The sequence below is a fragment of the Mirounga leonina genome, unplaced genomic scaffold (assembly GCF_011800145.1).
Source record: "Mirounga leonina isolate KUSES-001 unplaced genomic scaffold, KU_Mleo_1.0 Mir_199, whole genome shotgun sequence".
Lineage (NCBI taxonomy): Eukaryota > Metazoa > Chordata > Mammalia > Carnivora > Phocidae > Mirounga > Mirounga leonina.
In genome coordinates, this window is record NW_023270498.1 from 1,681,871 (window position 1) to 1,699,487 (window position 17,617).

Genomic DNA, 17,617 nt, shown 5'->3' on the forward strand with positions numbered 1-17,617 from the left:
ATTCGGAAGATTTTATATGAAGTGCCCGAGAAGAGGTAGAGCGTCATTTGGAAGCAAACTTGCATTATATTGCAAATGCTGGGGCAACACTAAAAACATGACAGAAAAAGAGGTGTAGCAATGTGCTAAGAAAGGAGAGAAAGTGGGATTCTAGAAAATGCTCAGTTAAAACCACAGATGGCAGAAACAGAAGACAAAGAGAGGAACTAGCAACAAAGACAGCAAATAGAGGAGAGTATCAAATATGGTAAGTATTAACTCCACTCGGATAATAATCACTTTAAATGCCAATGGGCTAAATGCGCCAACTGAAACTGATAATGTCAGAGTGAAACCAGCAAACCCAACCATGTACTGTCTACAAGAAACCCACTCTAAATACAAAGAGGCATACAGATGAGTAGTAAAAGGATGGGGAAGATACACCCTGGTAACATGAATCTAAATAGAGCAGACATCAGAGCAAGGACTCGTCTCGAGGAAAAAGAGGGGTGCCACCTAATGATAAGGAGGTCAATTCTCCAAGAGAATGTAACAATCCTTAATGAGCATGTGCCTGACAGCAGAGTGTCACATAAGCCAAAAGTACGGACGTGCAGGGAGGAAGAGATGAATCCATGATAATGGTTCAAGACTCCAAAGACTCTCCCCCAGTGATGGATGAACCCAGCAGTCAGACAGATTGCAAGGATGTAGCTTAACTCAACAGCACCACCAGTTAGTCAGGTGGATTTAGGGGACATCTGCAGAATTATAGCATTAAAGGCATATACTAAAAAGGAAGAAGAGATAAAGTTAATTACCTAAATTTTCAACATAAGAAACTAGAAATAAGAAGAGAAAATTAAACCCAAAGTAAGCAGGAGAAAAGGAGTAATACACGTTAGCGCAGAAATCAAAACAGTATGGTCCGGGCGTAAACACAGGCATATAGATCAGTGGGAAAGAGTAGCCCAGAAATAAACGCATGCACAGAAGATCAATTAATTTACAGCAAAGTGGGCAAGACTAGACAATGGGGAAAGGACAGCCTCTTCAATATGTGGTGTTTAGAAAACTGGACCCCTATCCTCACATGATACGTGAAAACTAAATCAAGCCAGATCCAAGACTTGAGTGGAAGACTTGAAACAAAACTGTTCTTTTGGAAACTACCAATCATGGCATCAGACCAACCAAGAGGCCGAGGAGAACCATGGGAGTGATGAGAAAATGAATGTGTAGCCAACTTCTGAGCATCTGTTGTAACGCTTGATTTTGCGGGGTGGGGGGGTTATTTTTGGCAAAATCCTTGGCTAAATCATGAAGACTGACATACAGGAAAGAAATACTTTTTCTCCCCAAATGCTAAGCTCTATAGAGCACTTACAACATCTTTACTTCACTGGGCTTTAATTCAAAATTACATGACACGCAAAGGAAAAATTTTGTGTCCAAACTATGGAAAATCTGTACATTTAAAGGAGCAACAACCATCGGCATTTAACATGTTTATCATCTCTTGCCAAGTTTATTTTAACCTCAATGTTGCCATCGTGCTAATGTAAGTTAAACTCCACAAAGAAATTTCCAAAATTTTCCATTACGTATTTCATATATATGAAATACAGTTTTGTAACCAGCATTGCTAAAACATTTTTAACTTTATTCTTTAATGTCATGTATTGAATATACAAGCAAGCACACATTTTTATAATATTTTTCATATAAGTCAATAAACATTTCAGAAAATAAAATTTATTTTTTAGACCAGAATCCTGGTTACTTGAGAAATCAAGATCATTTCCTAAGAAGAATGTTTCAACCGTTTTGTGTTATTAAAATTATGTTGGAGTCTGGAGCTTCTCCCCAGGACAAGAGAGCATAGACCTGTTAGTCCCTGTTCCTCCCCACCAAGCACAACCAAACAACATCCCTGGAAATCATGCAATAGGCAAGCAAAGGATAACTCTGAGCGGTGCTAAGACAAGGCGAAGAGACTGGGTCCCAGCACTGAAGGTCCAGTGCAGGGTGTCATATACCTCCCACCCAACTAAATTTGACCCAGGAAATAGGAGAAACCCAGCCCAGCAGAATAAAGCAGCTCATCCATCCTGTGGATGGAATGGGAGCCCCCCACCCCGACATCATCATGCTATGCCTCCACCACTGGAGAGGAGCATCAAGTGAGGGCACTGATTAAAATTTAGTGGCCAGAGGAGACACTCTCCTTTTATGCTGGGCCTGAGACTCCCTTTATGTCTGACAGATACAAAGAGGGTGGGGCATACACAAGAGAGACCTAGCCCCAGCAGACAACTTGGTCTGGGTCACCTTCCTGTTCTGTGTAAGCCAAGACCCCTCATTCCTACCCAGAGACGCTGGGCAGCTGGGTGGAAACAGTCACAATAAATGGTCCAATCTGGGAAGCCTCTTTGTCCGTGTAACTCTCTTGCCGAGGGACACCAGGGAGCTTAGGTGGAAAAAAAGACTCCGTTGTATGAAGTGCCCTGCTGCAGAGCGCCTCATCACCCTGCAGGCTGAGATTTTCCTTGTCCTTCCAGAAACATGGGATGAGCGGATAGAGCTGGAGAAGGTACTAAATCCCGGAAAGTGGCCAGGTCAGGAAAGGCAGCCTGATGCTGTCCCTCACCCAGATGCTAAAGTAGTTACAAGGCCCAGGTAGGAGGATCCTGCCATACTCCTCCTTTTAAGGAAAAAGACATTTCATGAAAAAGGATGCACAGATGGGAAATGAGCACATGAGAAGATGTTTAGCCTCATTAGTCATTAGGGCATATAATTTAAAGCCACAACCAGATATTGCCACACACTTATCTGAGCACTAAAAAAATGAAACAAAATGATAACACCAAATGCTGGTGAGGACGTGGAGAAATTGGATCATACCTCCTTTGCTGGTGGGGATGTGAAATGTGTCATTTGCTCTTGAAAACTGTCTGGCAGTTTCTTAAGAAACTAAACATGTAACTAGCACACTATGGAACAACTGCACTCTTGGGCACGTATTTCAGAAAAATTATGTTCACACAAAAGTCTGTGCATGAATGTTCATTACAACTTTATTTGTGGCAGTCAAAAATGGGAATGTCCAGATGTCCTTCCACAGGTAAACACATCATTACACACAGGGAATAGTACTTATCAGTAAAAAGGGACAAATCATCGGAATAAGCAACAACTTGAATAAATCTCCAGGGATTATGTGGAAAAGTATGAGAAAAGCCAATCCAAAAACGTTTTGATTATTTCCTTTATATGATAATTTCTTGAGGAGCCTCCATACTGTTTTCCATAGGGATTGTATCAATTACATTCCCATCAGCAGTGCATGAGGGTTCCCCTTTCTCCACATCCTCACCAACACTTGTTTTTCCTTGCCATTCTGAGAGTTATGAGGTGGTATCTCATTGTGGTTTTGATTCGCACTTTCCTAATGACTAGTGATGTTGAGCATCTTTTCATGTACCCATTGGCCATCTGCATGTCTTCTTTGGAGAAATGTCTACTCAGATCCTCTGTCCATTTTTGACTGATTGACTGATTGTTCCTAAGTTGTATGAGTTCTCTCTATATTTTGAATATTAGCTCCTTATGAGATACATGATTTTCAAATATTTCTCTTCTCTCATTCTGTAGGTTGCCTTTTCATTTTGTTGATGGTTTCCTTTGCTGTACAAAAACTTTTTCGTTTGATGTAGTACCTCTTGTCAATTTTTGCTTCTGTTACTTCTGCTTTTGGTACAAAGATCCAAGAAGAATGTGCAATATGATGGTTGGTCAAATGAATATATGGCAAATACACACATACACACAGACATACAGAAGGATTGTGGATATAAATACAAGAAGAAGAAATAAAATTTCTGCATGAAACCAGGGAAGACTATCTTCATGAGCTTGGTGAAGGGGAAAAAAAATTTTAAACAAGGCACAAAAGGCAATAATAGGAAAAGAACAATAAACTTGACCACATTAAATTAAGAACTTCTGTTCACCAAAAACACCAAAAAGAGAATGAAAAATCAAGCCACAAAGTGGAAGAATGGCTTGTTAAAGCATATGACTAACAAAAACAACAATGTCTAAAATATAAAACAAACTCTTACAAATCAGTAAGAAAGGAGTGCAAAAAGAAAAGGGGCAAGAGAGTTGAACCACATGTCAAACGAAGAAGATACTCAGATCAGAATTAAACCTACTAACAGGTATTCAAATGCATTAGTCATTAGGAAATGCAAATTCAAATTTTAATGAGACACAGCTCTATACCCCCCCAAAGTGACTCAAAGACTGACAAATCCAAACTTGTGCAAGGACTCAGCACAACGGGGGCTTTTTTTACCATGTTTGGGGGTGTGTGTGCAGCATGGTGTTGCTACCTTAAAAAGCCAAGTGTTATCCGCCATTATGGAAAATGCTATCTGTTCCCCTGGCGAAGCCCCTAACACAATATTTAATATCAGAGGAATTTTCACATATCATGTTTGGTTTCCTAATTCTGGAGAAAAGCTTATGTGATCTTCACCTTTAAGTGTGATGCTTGCTTAGGATCCTTGTGGATAAACTTTGCAAGTTAAAAAGGGCTTTTTGTTTATTTAATTTTTAGTTGGCTACATTTTTTTCCTTAATGTATTAATGGATGTTGATATCTAACAAATGCCCTCTCTTCCCTTTTTGAGATGATCATATTTTTTCTCCTTTATTCTCTTAATCAACTGTGTTGATTAATTTTTGAATGGCAAATCCAACCTTAATTCCTAGGATGACCTCAATTCGGGTATGTCTTGTGTTCTTTGTGTATATTTGTTTTGCTAATGTTTTCTTGAATATTTTTGGCATCTTTCTTATCTTTCTTGATTGTTTTTACAAGGTTATTCTGTCCTCAAATACAAGTTGATTATATTTTACCCAATACAAAGAAAAAAAGCCCACCCTCTTCTGTTTAATTTACTTTAACACATGTCTAGATACTGTCTTTGTTTACTAGTGGTGAACACCCGCGTCATTGAATAAAGACCATTCCTCTGTACTCTATTTATAGAAGAAAAATGTATGCTTCAGCTGACCAATAATCCCCAGTATTTTTATAGAACATCTTCAACAAAGAGATTCATCAACTAACTTCCACATTTAGAAACAGCTCGAAGATCCCATTGGTCTTTGATGCCCAGCAGCTTCCAGGATAAATGAAGACTTGTGACTCCCTAGGGATTGCTAGTTTCCATATTTATCCCTTAGCGCTTGACTAAACACCACAAGAAAATGAAAAAACCTATACCAGCTCTCCTAATTGAAGCTGTGTCTGATTATGGAGGCATTAAAACCTAAAAATGGATTGCACATGCTCGCTTCTGGCGATGGATTCAGGCACCACTTCCTGCCGCCAGTCCCTGATGGGGCAGAACCAGCCCAGCGCTGCATTACGGAAATATGATGCAATGTGCAATGGCGAGGATCTTAATTTTCAACTGACATCCCTTCACCATGTTCCATTTAAAAACATTTCTTAAAAAAATAAAATAAAATAGAATAAAAGTGCTTCCTTGTCATTCATTGTCATTGTGAAAGCTCATGCTGCCAAAAATCCCACAGCACATCCAAGAATGTGAGTTTACATACACACGGAATCTATGGAACAGGCTATAATGTTCATGGACTTTGTGTTACTAGCAGAAAGCAGTTGGTTCCAGCCCTAAACTTTCTTAATGATTAGGACAACATGACTAATCAATTTATAATTCTTATAGTGTTTTAATACAGAACCCTAGCAGGGGTCATGCAGGGCTGTGGTGGACGATATCCATACTTTGTTTGGATGAGGTGTGCCTGTGGTTGTCATTGTTGATGTGCAACAGAAATTAAAATTTTATAAAAACTGCAGTTCAATGTATTGACTCTGGTAAGGTTAATGAAGACAGTTAAAAGACATCAACTTTAGAACTGAAAATGCTTAATTATAAATGAGGTTTGGGAGTATTTGAGAGGAAAGGGGATCTGTGTAAGCATGCTTTCTACCTGTGCCCACTCTGTGTATGTGCTGTGAAAGTCATCCAGGCACCTAGAAAGCCAACACCGGGTCCACACCTGCAGACATGAGTTCACACCAGCCGAGGTGAGTTCACACCCACTCTTCTCCTGGGTCTCAGCCCCTAAACAGGGGAAGGAAGAACCAGTGCTGCACAGAGAGCTCTTTGGAACCTTCCAGACTGGTTTCAGATCTCAGCTTTGCCACTTACTAGCTCAAATTTTATATCTTTTTTTAATACGAAAAGACACTATTACTTTACTATGTAACAGATTAGTGACTGCAGCAGGTTGCATTTTCTCAGATGCCAAAGGAAGCGCAGGATAACATTTCTCTCGGACTCTGGTGCCTAACGACAGCTGTGATCCTGTCCACCCCAGCAGCAAAGGTGTGCACTGGGAAGGCATGTTTTGCTAAGTTGTTCTATCATGGTTCTCACACAAAGTGTTTACCATTCTCTTCCAGCCTGCTTCTTCTTCCAGCACGGGATCACATGTCTCGTCCTTGTTATGCATGGGATCTGTTCTGGGGGCAGGTCTTGGGTGCTCACGGGGAACGTCCATCAAAGGCTGACGTCGCACTATGGTCCTGCCATTGGGTGTCAAAGAAGGCTCTACTTTGTAACTACGGTCATCTGGAAGAGGAAAATAATGCAGATTTATAAAAAACAGGACCTAAAGCCCTATCATAATTTATCCATTCCCCTCCTGAATGACGACTTTGCTCCTCTTTGGGTTGGAAATACACGACTCAGGATGGCTGTCTGTGAGTCCATCCGTAGCACTACTATGGTATAACAAGATGCTTATCAGGCGCTCTGGAGAAAGGTGTTGGGAAGAGAAATTGCTTTTAAAATCTGTTTCCAGGCAGTGTTCATCCCCGGACAGCTCCTCACCACAAGCCCGCCACTGGTCTCCAGAATTTTCTCTCTTAACTTCAGGTCACACATTTGCAAAAGTGAAGAGCTCAATCTGAAAAGCTATCATAAAAACCTTGTGGAAGAACCATTTCCTTTTGCTCCCGAAGGCAAAGGCAGTGCCAGAAAAAGAACGTGTGAGATCCCTCCCAGATATAAAAACCCATGGCTTATTTTCTAGCCAATAAAAGCACGTCAATGCTTTGGAGCATTTCTTTCCCACCCCAAGGAAGTGAGATGACTCTGCATCTCTCCAGCAATAAACCTAGCATGCTTTCCTGAGCGCTGGTCACTGTCCTGGAGACTCAACCTATCTTAGATCATTTAATGCAACAATCACTAACACATATGCACTACTTCATATGTGCCAGACAATGTTCTGTGTGCTTTATGTATCCCCACAAGACCTTACAAAGTACACACCTCTGTCACCCCCATTTTATGCATTGGAAATGGGGCACAGAGAGGTCACAGAGCTGTTGAAATGCAGGTGACTGCCCCCACACCTGATCGGGGTCAGGGCTGAGTAGCCACACCTGCTTCCCTGCCCGCAAGCAGGTTCTACGTTTCACTCTCATTGTTGGGTTATTTGTCTGTGTATGGTGCTATCTCAGCTGTTGTGATGACCACATTCATCCGTCCCCCCAGGATTAGAGGCAAACAAGAGACTGAATCTCATAGGTAACAAGACCTCACCCTGTGAGGAGAATGCATGCCCATTACCGTGGCCTCATTTGTTACCCATCCAGTTTGGGAGGAAGGGGGGTTTTGAGTAGGAACACCTGACATTTGAATAGGTTCCTGTTTCCATTGGACTTTCAAATTTTACACTTATAAAATAATTCTCAAACCAAATGTCACGGTCCCACCATTTAGCCTTTTTCTGGGGACTCCCGGGTGGATGTTGTGGGACTGGGCTTGACCTCCCCCCCTTTGTGATTCATCCTAAGGGAGGCCCTGCTGCATCAGACGATGCACAGGAGCCCATGGGTGCCAGCCCCGCCAGCCATTAACGGCATGGCCTCAGACAAGTCTCCTCGAACAGTTGGGGCGCCGCCTCCTCCCCACACATGGTGTATGTACGCAGGGGGCCCCACAGGCTCTGCACACAGGTGAGTCCTGACGTGCATGGTCACTAGGGCTATTACAACCAGGTTTCTTACTATTGCCATCAATAGGATAATCGGCATGAGACAATTACTTAGTGCATTGCAAAGTTCCTCTACACCTGGAAGGAAATGAAATCCCAGTGGGGTTAGGCAGGGGTCTCCGACCTTGAGTCTGCCCCTTTGCAGATCCTCCTTGGAGTCATCTGATATGCAGCCAGGGGTGGACATTACCAGACCACATCAATGCTCAGGGACCAGCCCAGAGAGTTGCACTCATGAGAATCATCACTCCAGCTGTTGCAGAGAGCTACGCTTCCCTGTGTCCCTTTCTCTCCTGTTGAGTTGCCTATTTTCCAGCATGCATGACACCGAGGGGTCCAGGAGGACTTGTGTGCATGCAGGGCCACTGGGAGAAAGCAGCCTTGTGTGCCACCATCCATCAGAAGGGCCAGACCCAGGACCCTGATTCCTCAGCGGGCAAACACAGTCACCATCAGCTCCTTGCGGATCTGACGGCCGATCCAGCTCCTCTTGGCTGAGCCAGTGGAAAATGCATTTATATTTGGCAAATGCCAGTACAATTGGGCTTTTTAAAATTCCAGAAGACTTTAATGGCAGAAAATCACTTAAGTTTAAATCCCTTATTGTCTTTTTTTGCTCTTGAAGCTGAGCAATGAAATGAGACCAAACCAGAGTTTAATAAAAACTTAATTCCCACCAGAATCCAGAGCCATCTCTAAACGGCCTTAAATCTTCTGTTCGTGAAACGCTGCCCAGCTCACGGCAAGAGGTCAACAACCTGTTTTTAATTTACACTTTTTATTCCCTTCAGGAGATGGAGGGGAAAAGATCCAGAAAATAATGCCTTCAGAGTGGTCATGGCTTCTGCAGTCCTGCCTGATTGCCAAGCTCTATGCAACTTGCTGGAGGCAGGGAGCGGTCTCAGGGAGACAGGACGAGTCTTGAGGGTCCCGGAGGACCTCTGTGCAGAAAGCAGAGCTGCCCCTCTTGCTCAGCACCTCTGAGATGCCTCAGTCCTCGCGCAGGTCTGAGACACACCTGCCTTCCCACATGACTGAGCAAGGTCAGGAGGGAGGGCCTTGTACGAATAGTGTGCAAGTTCAATATGATGTGCAGTTCAAGCCGGGTCCTATTCCCCACATCGGTTCTCCTACCAGACCAAATACAGGATGCTCAGTTCAACTGGAATCTCAGATAACCCACCTGCTTGTAGGAGCCCCATAACGCAGGATATGGTATGAGAGTAAGGATGTCCCAGGCAGTGCACACAATGCAGATCTACTGAGCAATTATCCATTGTTTATCTGAAATTTCAGTGGAGCTGGGCATCCCATATTTTTATTTGCTAAATCTGTCAGCCCTAACATTTGGAGATGTCTCCTGGTGAGAACTAAATGTTAACTACCTCGTTCTCTTTATTTCAGCTGACTTTTTTTTTTTTTTTGCTGAAGAATAATTTACATACAGTAATGTTCATCCTTTTCGGTGTATGGTTTTACAATTTTTTAAATTTTATTTTAATTCCAGTATAGTTAGCATACAGTATAGTATTAGTTTCAAGTGCACAATATAGAGATTCAACACTTCCCTACATCACCCAGTACGCATCACGACAGGTGCCCTCCTTCATCCCCATCACCTGTTTCCCCATCCCCCACCCACCTCCCCTCTGGTGACCATCAGTGTGTTCCCTGTAGTGAAGAGTCTCTCGGTTTGCCTCTCTCTCTCTCACTCTCTTTTTCCCTTTGCTCCTTTGTTTTGTTTCTTCCATTCCACATATGAGATCATATGGTATTTGTGTTTCTGTGTCTAGCTTAGCATAATACTTCCTAGCTCCAACCATGTCACTGCAAATGGGAAGATTTCATTCTTTTTGATGGCTGAGTAATATTCCATTGTATATATACACGACATCTTCTTTATCCATTCATCAGTTGATGGACACTTGGGCTGCTTCCATAATTTGGCTTTTGTAAATAATGCTGCAATACTATCTTGTTCTCTTAATTGCTGTAGAATTCAATCCAATTCAATGAAAAGAAAATTAAGTTAGAAGAAAATAATGTATATTTGTCAGGGTGTGTGATGTTACTGCTCAACATTTAATTTAGGCTTATAAAACAGAAATAAAAACAGAAGAAAGGAGGGAGAGAAGGAGGAGGGAGAAGAAGAGGAAGAGAACAGAGACAAGAAAGGGCAGGAGAGAGAGGAGGAGGACAAGAAGAGGAAGAGGATGGAGAAGAGGAGGAAGAGGAAGATAAGGAGAAGGAGAGAGGAGGAGGAGGAAGAGGAGAAGGAAGAGAATGAGGGAGGAGGAGGGAGAGGAGGGACAGAAGAAGTGAAGGAAGAAGGAAAAGAAATATATTCAGAACATTTCTTATAAACAACAACACCTCTGCTGTATCAGAATCACAGGTCGTTTAAAAGTAACTTGGCCTAGAACTAAAATGCATAATAATCCCTGGCACAGGACATCTCTGTAGGCAGGTAACCTGCACAACACTGTGTTGGATCATTTCCACTTCAATATGCATATATTTTACTATGTATTAAAACTATTAATGCCATGTCTCTCAAAAACTACCATAAACAAGCAGACCTACAACAATGAGATCACAGTGAGCCAACTAAACTATATGCAGATAAATTCAGTTTCCATCCATTCAAACATCTCCTACGAGGGCCCAAAACATCTGGCTGTCAGTAAGCAACTAAAATATCAGCCTTTTTATAGGCAGATAATGCACAGATCTAATTTTCAGAGTATTTATCTGGAGGTTGTGTCTGTACACACATAAGGCAGGACCTGCACAAGTCATGGGGAGGGGGCCCTAACCCCGTGTGACAGGTGTCCTTAGGGGAAATCAGGTTAACTTGAGGTCATGGGGAGGGGGCCCTAACCCCATGTGAAAAGTGTCCTTATAAAAAGAGGAAATTTGGATCCAGAGACAGACACAGAAAGGGAAAATGTGAAGTACAGGGGGAAGAGAGCTGTGGACAAGCCAAAGAGAAGGTTCTGGAACAGAGTCTCCCTCACATCTGGAGGGGAACCAGCCCTACCACCACCCTGATCTTGGACTTCCAGCCTCCCGACTGTGAGGACGTAAATTTCAGCTTCATTCCAGCAGCCCTAGCAAACTCCTATGGACACGTGTCAAACACATGGGCCATGCCTCCAACTCACTCACTCCCACGTGTGAAGTCTCATCCCCAAACTGTGGAACGTAACAAGGGGCAGTGGGTGGTCAAAGTACCATCTCACTCATAAGTGGAATTTAAGAAACAAGACAAATGAGCATAGAGGAAAAAGAGAGGAGACAAATGAAGAAACAGGCTCGTCACTACAGGGAACACACTGATGGTCACCAGAGGGGAGGTGGGTGGAGGATGGGGAAACAGGTGATGGGGATGAAGGAGTGCACCTGTCATGATGAGCACGGGGTGATGTAGGGAAGTGCGGAATCTCTGTATTGTACATCTGAGACTAATACCGCATATGTTAACCAACTGGAGTTTAAATAAAGTAAAATAGAATAAAATAAATAAATAAAATAGGATAAAATAACATAAATAATAATAAAATTAAATTAAAAGCATAAAATTGTATATATGGACCACATCTTCTTTATCTATTCATCTGTTGAAGGGCATCTCGGCTCTTTCCACAGTTTGGCTATTGCAGACATTGCTGCTATGAACATTGGGGTGCATATGGACAATGGAATATTACTCAGCCATCAGAAAGGATGAATACCCAACTTTTACATCAACATGGATGGGACTGGAGGAGATTATGCTAAGTGAAATAAGTCAAGCAGAGAAAGTCAATTATCATATGGTTTCACTCATTTGTGGACCATAAGGAATAGCACGAAGGACGTTAGGAGAAGGAAGGGAAAAATGAGGCGGGGGGGGAACTGGAGGGAGAGACGAGCCATGAGAGACTATGGACTCTGGGAAACAAACTGAGGTTTCTAGAGGGGAGGGGGGCGGGGGGATGGGTGAGCCCGGTGATGGGTATTAAGGAGGTCATGTGCTGCATGGAGCACTGGGTGTTATACCCAAACAGTGAGTCATGGAACAGTACATCAAAAACTAATGATGTAATGGATGGTGACTGACATAACATAATAAAATAATATAAAATTTTTTAAAAAAAATAAAAAAATAAAAGCATAAAATTAAATTAAAATAAGGTAAATAAAATAAGATAAAATAAATAGAATAAAATAAAATAACAGTGGTGGAAAGAGTGGCCTACGAGACGAGTTCATTTCGTGAGATAAACACGCTTGTAGGTAGATGTTTAGTAAACAAGCTAGAGCCTTGATTAGAGCATTATGAATCTTAATCAAGAAGACAGTGTTTATTTAATGACGTGAAGTAAAATTCGAGTGATTTGTTTTCCGATATTGCCGAAGATCTGACACTAGACTCTGCACAGGCGGGCTTGAGCCAAGCAGAAACCCCACACCCCCTGCAATCGTGGGCTCGCCGATGACAGATGACAAGTGCCCTTGGGGACGTGCACAGAGGCAGAGAACAGCGGAAGTGGAGCAGTGACATTTACAGCCGGGAAAGCTGGTGTCCATCCGAAACGAGCCGACCCGTGTCACCTGGGAGCCTACCAACGGCACGATGCTGGCTTTTACCACGTTTGTACTATTCCACAATTATGAAGCCTTTTTGTTAATTTCCCCCAAACGGGAAGACAAAATACACAGACATAATGGTGGTGCACGTAAGCTTGGAACGCTAGCAGAAGGTACCTGTACGTGCAGATTTTCGTGCCAGCGTGTTAGTTTGGAGTGAGAAGAACCACATTCCTAAGACCTGCCAACCCCCCCGCCCCCCGGGGACCTTGCGGGAATGAAGTATCGTAGAAGGACCTAGTAAGCACACAGCTGGGGCGGAGGGGTGGACCCAGTGGAGGGCTGTGGATATTTTTGGAAGGAAACACATGGGAACCATCCCCAAAGCACTTCTAAAGAGTTGTTCACATTAAAACAATAAAATATTCAGCACAAAAACCTAAGAAGGTACGAGTCATGGCAATAAAATCTCTGTGGTTTGGCCACACGCAGGAAGCGAGGGTGTTCAGGTGAGTGGTGACACATGACAGGCCCCCACGGTAAGATCCAGGATGGCGTGGGGGTGGGGAGGTGGGAGACAAGACTCGGGCTCCCGGGGACCCGCACAGGCTGCCCGCGTGCAGACTGCGGTGCTCAGGGAGCATCGTCCACCACACCCAGCTCCCCCACCTCTCCAGACCCCATCCCAGACAAGGTCCGGCACAGGTCAGGAAACACGGGCGAAGCCAGGCACCCGACCCCACCGACCCCAACCAGGAGAACTGGCTTTTCAAAAACCACTCTGATCTCTGCCTTATTCCAGATTAAGATTTCGTTTCAAAGATTATAAGCTGTTGTCTTTCCTCTGTCGTGTGCTGTGGATATTGGGCTCAAACTACAGCATAACAGTTAACAGTAGAACTCCCCTACTTCACAAGACCCATGTGACCCTGATGTCCGCTGGACCCTGGGAACATCTGCAAATGCAGACTGTGCTATGAGGCCCTCAGGGACCCGTCCTCAGAGGCGTGGAGCCCAGTGAAGAGCCTGGGCATAAGTAGGCATCACTTTAACGAACTTCTAAAACAAGCCACAAAAAAGCAAACCAAAAACACCCCCAAATATTTTAAGAGCAGAGAGAGGAAAATGGCCTTAGAAAAGGTGTTCTTCCCGCCCCACCCCCCTGAGAGATGGGAACAAGTATAGCTTTGAAATGGAGGGTGAAAATCTGACTGTATACTCACCTCCTGGTCTCCTCTTCAAAGAAAGAGGAAATCAAAAAAAAGGAAGTCTCAAAACAGCAATAATAACTCTGACCAGTACTTCCTAATAGCCAATCCTTGTTTGAATTCAATTGGACCTTTTTTTTAATATAAAAAATATTTAAGTAGATGTAAACTCTAAAATAATAAATAAACTTGTATTCAAAAGTAGACTCTTTGAGTTCTCTTTAACATAAAATATTGAATTCTTTATTTACTCCCCAAAACATTTTGCAACATTCAACCAGAAGAGAGTTTGGAGAAAAGAAATCTGATAATTAACCAATTGTGCCAAAGTTTTGAAATATCGAGGTATTTATGTGTTTTGCCCTGGATGACAAATTAGAAAACCATTCCAGTCCATTGTTTAAAGGTGGAGTTTGGAAAATGCCCAAATATGTTCCACACACTTTTTTCCCTCTGATTTTTTTGTTCCTTATTCTTCTCCTAAAGATTGATCTTAAGATAATTTTGATATTTGAAAGCCTTTGAAAACAAAATTGAGAGGCGTCTTCCCCCTTGAAAAACAAGGCACCCACGAGTTGAGCAAGACGGATCAGGTTGGCCCCACAGAAAACACCTCTGGCTGCGTGGGGTCAGGAGTCCTCTAGCCCAGAAATGTCCAGCGCTTCTGTCCTCAGACCTGTTTGTGCAATTTAGCCAACCAGGAGAGTGAAACATTCACCATAAGCGCAGCAAGGAAAGTAAGTATGTCTTCTACGTTCAGCACTTGCTAAGATTTTGCTCATTGTTAAGAACTATCTGGAAGACTAGCAAAGTGGAAGCTAAATTTAGGAAAGGTACTACAACAATTTCCTGGAAATGCTCCACTGAGATCAAAGGAAGGAGAGCATGTGGATGGAGTGGAGTGGCCTCCCTGGCAGCTGGTGTCTCCCGGGCACCCACAATGCACAAGATGCTGCGTGTGTGCGTTGAGTGTGACCTCGTCACAGTCTGAGAGGCGGGCAAATGGCAGATCTGCTTCTCGGATGAGGAAGCCCAGTGGCTGGCAGAGAGTCCCGGGGCTCAGCTATCGGCCACGCTCTGCGGGCAGCACCGGCCAGTGTCGGCTCTCCTTTTCCCGTTGCCTCCAGCATGCCAGCTCCCGGGCATGGCCCGTGACAACCCGGTGGGTCCTGCCTAGAGGACACATTCCCCGTCTGGGCTCCACCCTGACTTCACCTGGCGCTGATATGAAGGCCACACTAGAAGGCTTGAGGTGTGTTCTGATGATTTCCAGCAAGTGTGGCTCCTACAAGAGAATTCTCACACTGACATATGCAATCCACTTGCCAGCCCCCAAAGACACACACAAAACTCAAAACTTCCGAAGAACATATAGGATGCCTGCTGTGGAAGAACCGGAAGTCAAATGGTGGCTGGATGCATTCAATCAGCATTTACGAAGCAGCCCCTTTGTGCCGAGGAGGCACACCGGCTAAATGCATTTCATCTCGGAACAGTTTTGTTAACTAGATTATTCTTTTTCCTCCCATTTTTACAGGTAAGCAATGAGAGCCTTGGAGATACTAAGGAAAAAACCCAAGATCGCAAAGCTACTCAGTTGGAGAATCCAAGTTTGGTTCCAGGTCATTTTAGTCTATGAGTCCATTCTGCCACCTCGCAGACATCTAAGAGGGGTGCATTTGGAAAGCTGGCCCCTTCTATGTTCTGGAGAATTGAATGTCCTTTTCTCATTCAAAGACTGTCTTGCTAAGATTCACGAGTTCCCAAGGGATGAGGAGGGCTCATGTAGGTGTGTGCGCCTCAGTGATGTCCAGCCAACCTGGCTGCACTTGGCCGCGGACAGGCCGCACTCTGACGCGTTGTGCTGGTGGAAGCAACAGGATGACTTAGTTCTCGTATCTGCACTCCGAGGAAAAACAGGAAGGAAACAAGCTCCTATGTCTTCTCTTGCTGAAAAAGCCATGACTGCCAACAGTACCCCATCTACAATATGAGACGTCGAAACGTCAGCTTTTAAAAAATATGTTTTCAATTACGTTTTAGAGCCAAGTCCTTACAAAATGTCCATTCTCTGGATCAGATGAAACTGGCAGCTTCCTGTTGGAAAATCTACCGCGTCCTTGACCCCCTGTCCCCAGAGCTCCGGATTTCTGAAGCTGGAAGGAGCTGAGGAGATAGCATGCCCCCCTTCGTGGTTAATGGGCTCCCGTTTCTTTGTGTCTCCAGCATCTCTAATTTCCTCCACAGCCGCCTATACTCCAGGAAACATCCCTCCAGCACACCTCCAGGAATGCCTTCCTAGTAAACAAGCCAGACCGAGCCCCTCCCGAGCCCAAAACAAACTAAACCACATCCAAACCAGACAAGCCAGAACCTCTGAAGGCTGCTGCATGGGGTGGGGGCTGGTGGTCGTTCCCCTCCTGGACCTCAGGCCCCAGTCCCGCCTCCTCACATCCTTGCCTTCCTCCTGGCCACGCAAACCTCGGGTCTAATTTCCAATCCTTCCCCAAGCCCCAATTCACCCTTTGCCTTACCTGAGTCTTTACACACACTTTCCTCTGCCTCGACTGTCCTCCCCTCACATGGCACCCAGGAAATAATGAAAGAGACGAAGGAATGGTTCAGAGGACGGGCTCTCAGAGATCCATCTCAGAGATGGTTGGGTGGACTTCAGGCTTCCCTGTGCTCCTTAAGGGCTGACCACATGTCTTTCTGCAGACTGCTTATGCATCTGTCCAGTCTCCTGATCTGCTGTCCCATGGGTCCCTGCTGGGCCCTGACTTAAAGAAGGGCCTCAGGCTCCTGGGTGGCTCCGTCTGTTAAGCGTCCAACTCTTGGTTTCGGCTCAGGTCATGATCTCAGGGTCATGAGATCAAGCCCTGCATCGAGCTCCACACTCAGTGCAGAGTCTGCTTGAGATTCTCTCCCTCTCCCTGCTCACCCACACTAAATAAATAAATAAATAAATAAATAAATAAATAAATAAATAATAAATAAATAAATAAAATCTTTAAAAAATAACTAAGTGCCTCAGATCTTCAACCAAACATGCAGATGCAAACACATTCTTCTATTTAAGCAGCTTTGACTCTGTGGAGCTCTCCATCTTAGCAGCTGGATGAGATTGGTCCAAGTGCTTAACAATGCCAACTTCATATTCTCCTCTGCAAACTAGGCATAAGCAGACACTTCTCCAAGGGCTGTGGGGAGGACCAATGTTTGTAAACACTCAGCACCGTCTCACACTAAGCAACCACTCCATAAGTGAGTGACCAAGAACTCAGGCTCCAGGGACAGAGAACAGTTGTCCAAACTGTCCAAGTGGCTGTGTGAACTTGACAAGTTAAACCCTTTGAGCCTCCATTTCCCCATGTATCAAATAAAAGTGAGATGGGTGCCCTTACTCAGGATTGTATATTAGGTCCACTGCTTCCATGTATACCAGACCCATCACACGCAGAAGACCCTTGAGTAGAAGCTGCAGGAGCCACAGTACTTTGTCGTATAGGTACTCCTCTGTGCATTAACTCAGTCCATGTCCACCCAGTCTGTGCTCAGTAATGTTAGCTCTTGGAGGCACCAATTGTTGCTGTCATCACTGTCGTTGTCATCACCATCAGCATCATCCCCATCATTGTCCCCATCACCATCCTCACCAATGTCATCCCCACCATGGTCACCATCACCATCATCACTATCATCACCAACATTATCATCATCGTCATCATCATGGTCGTCACCAT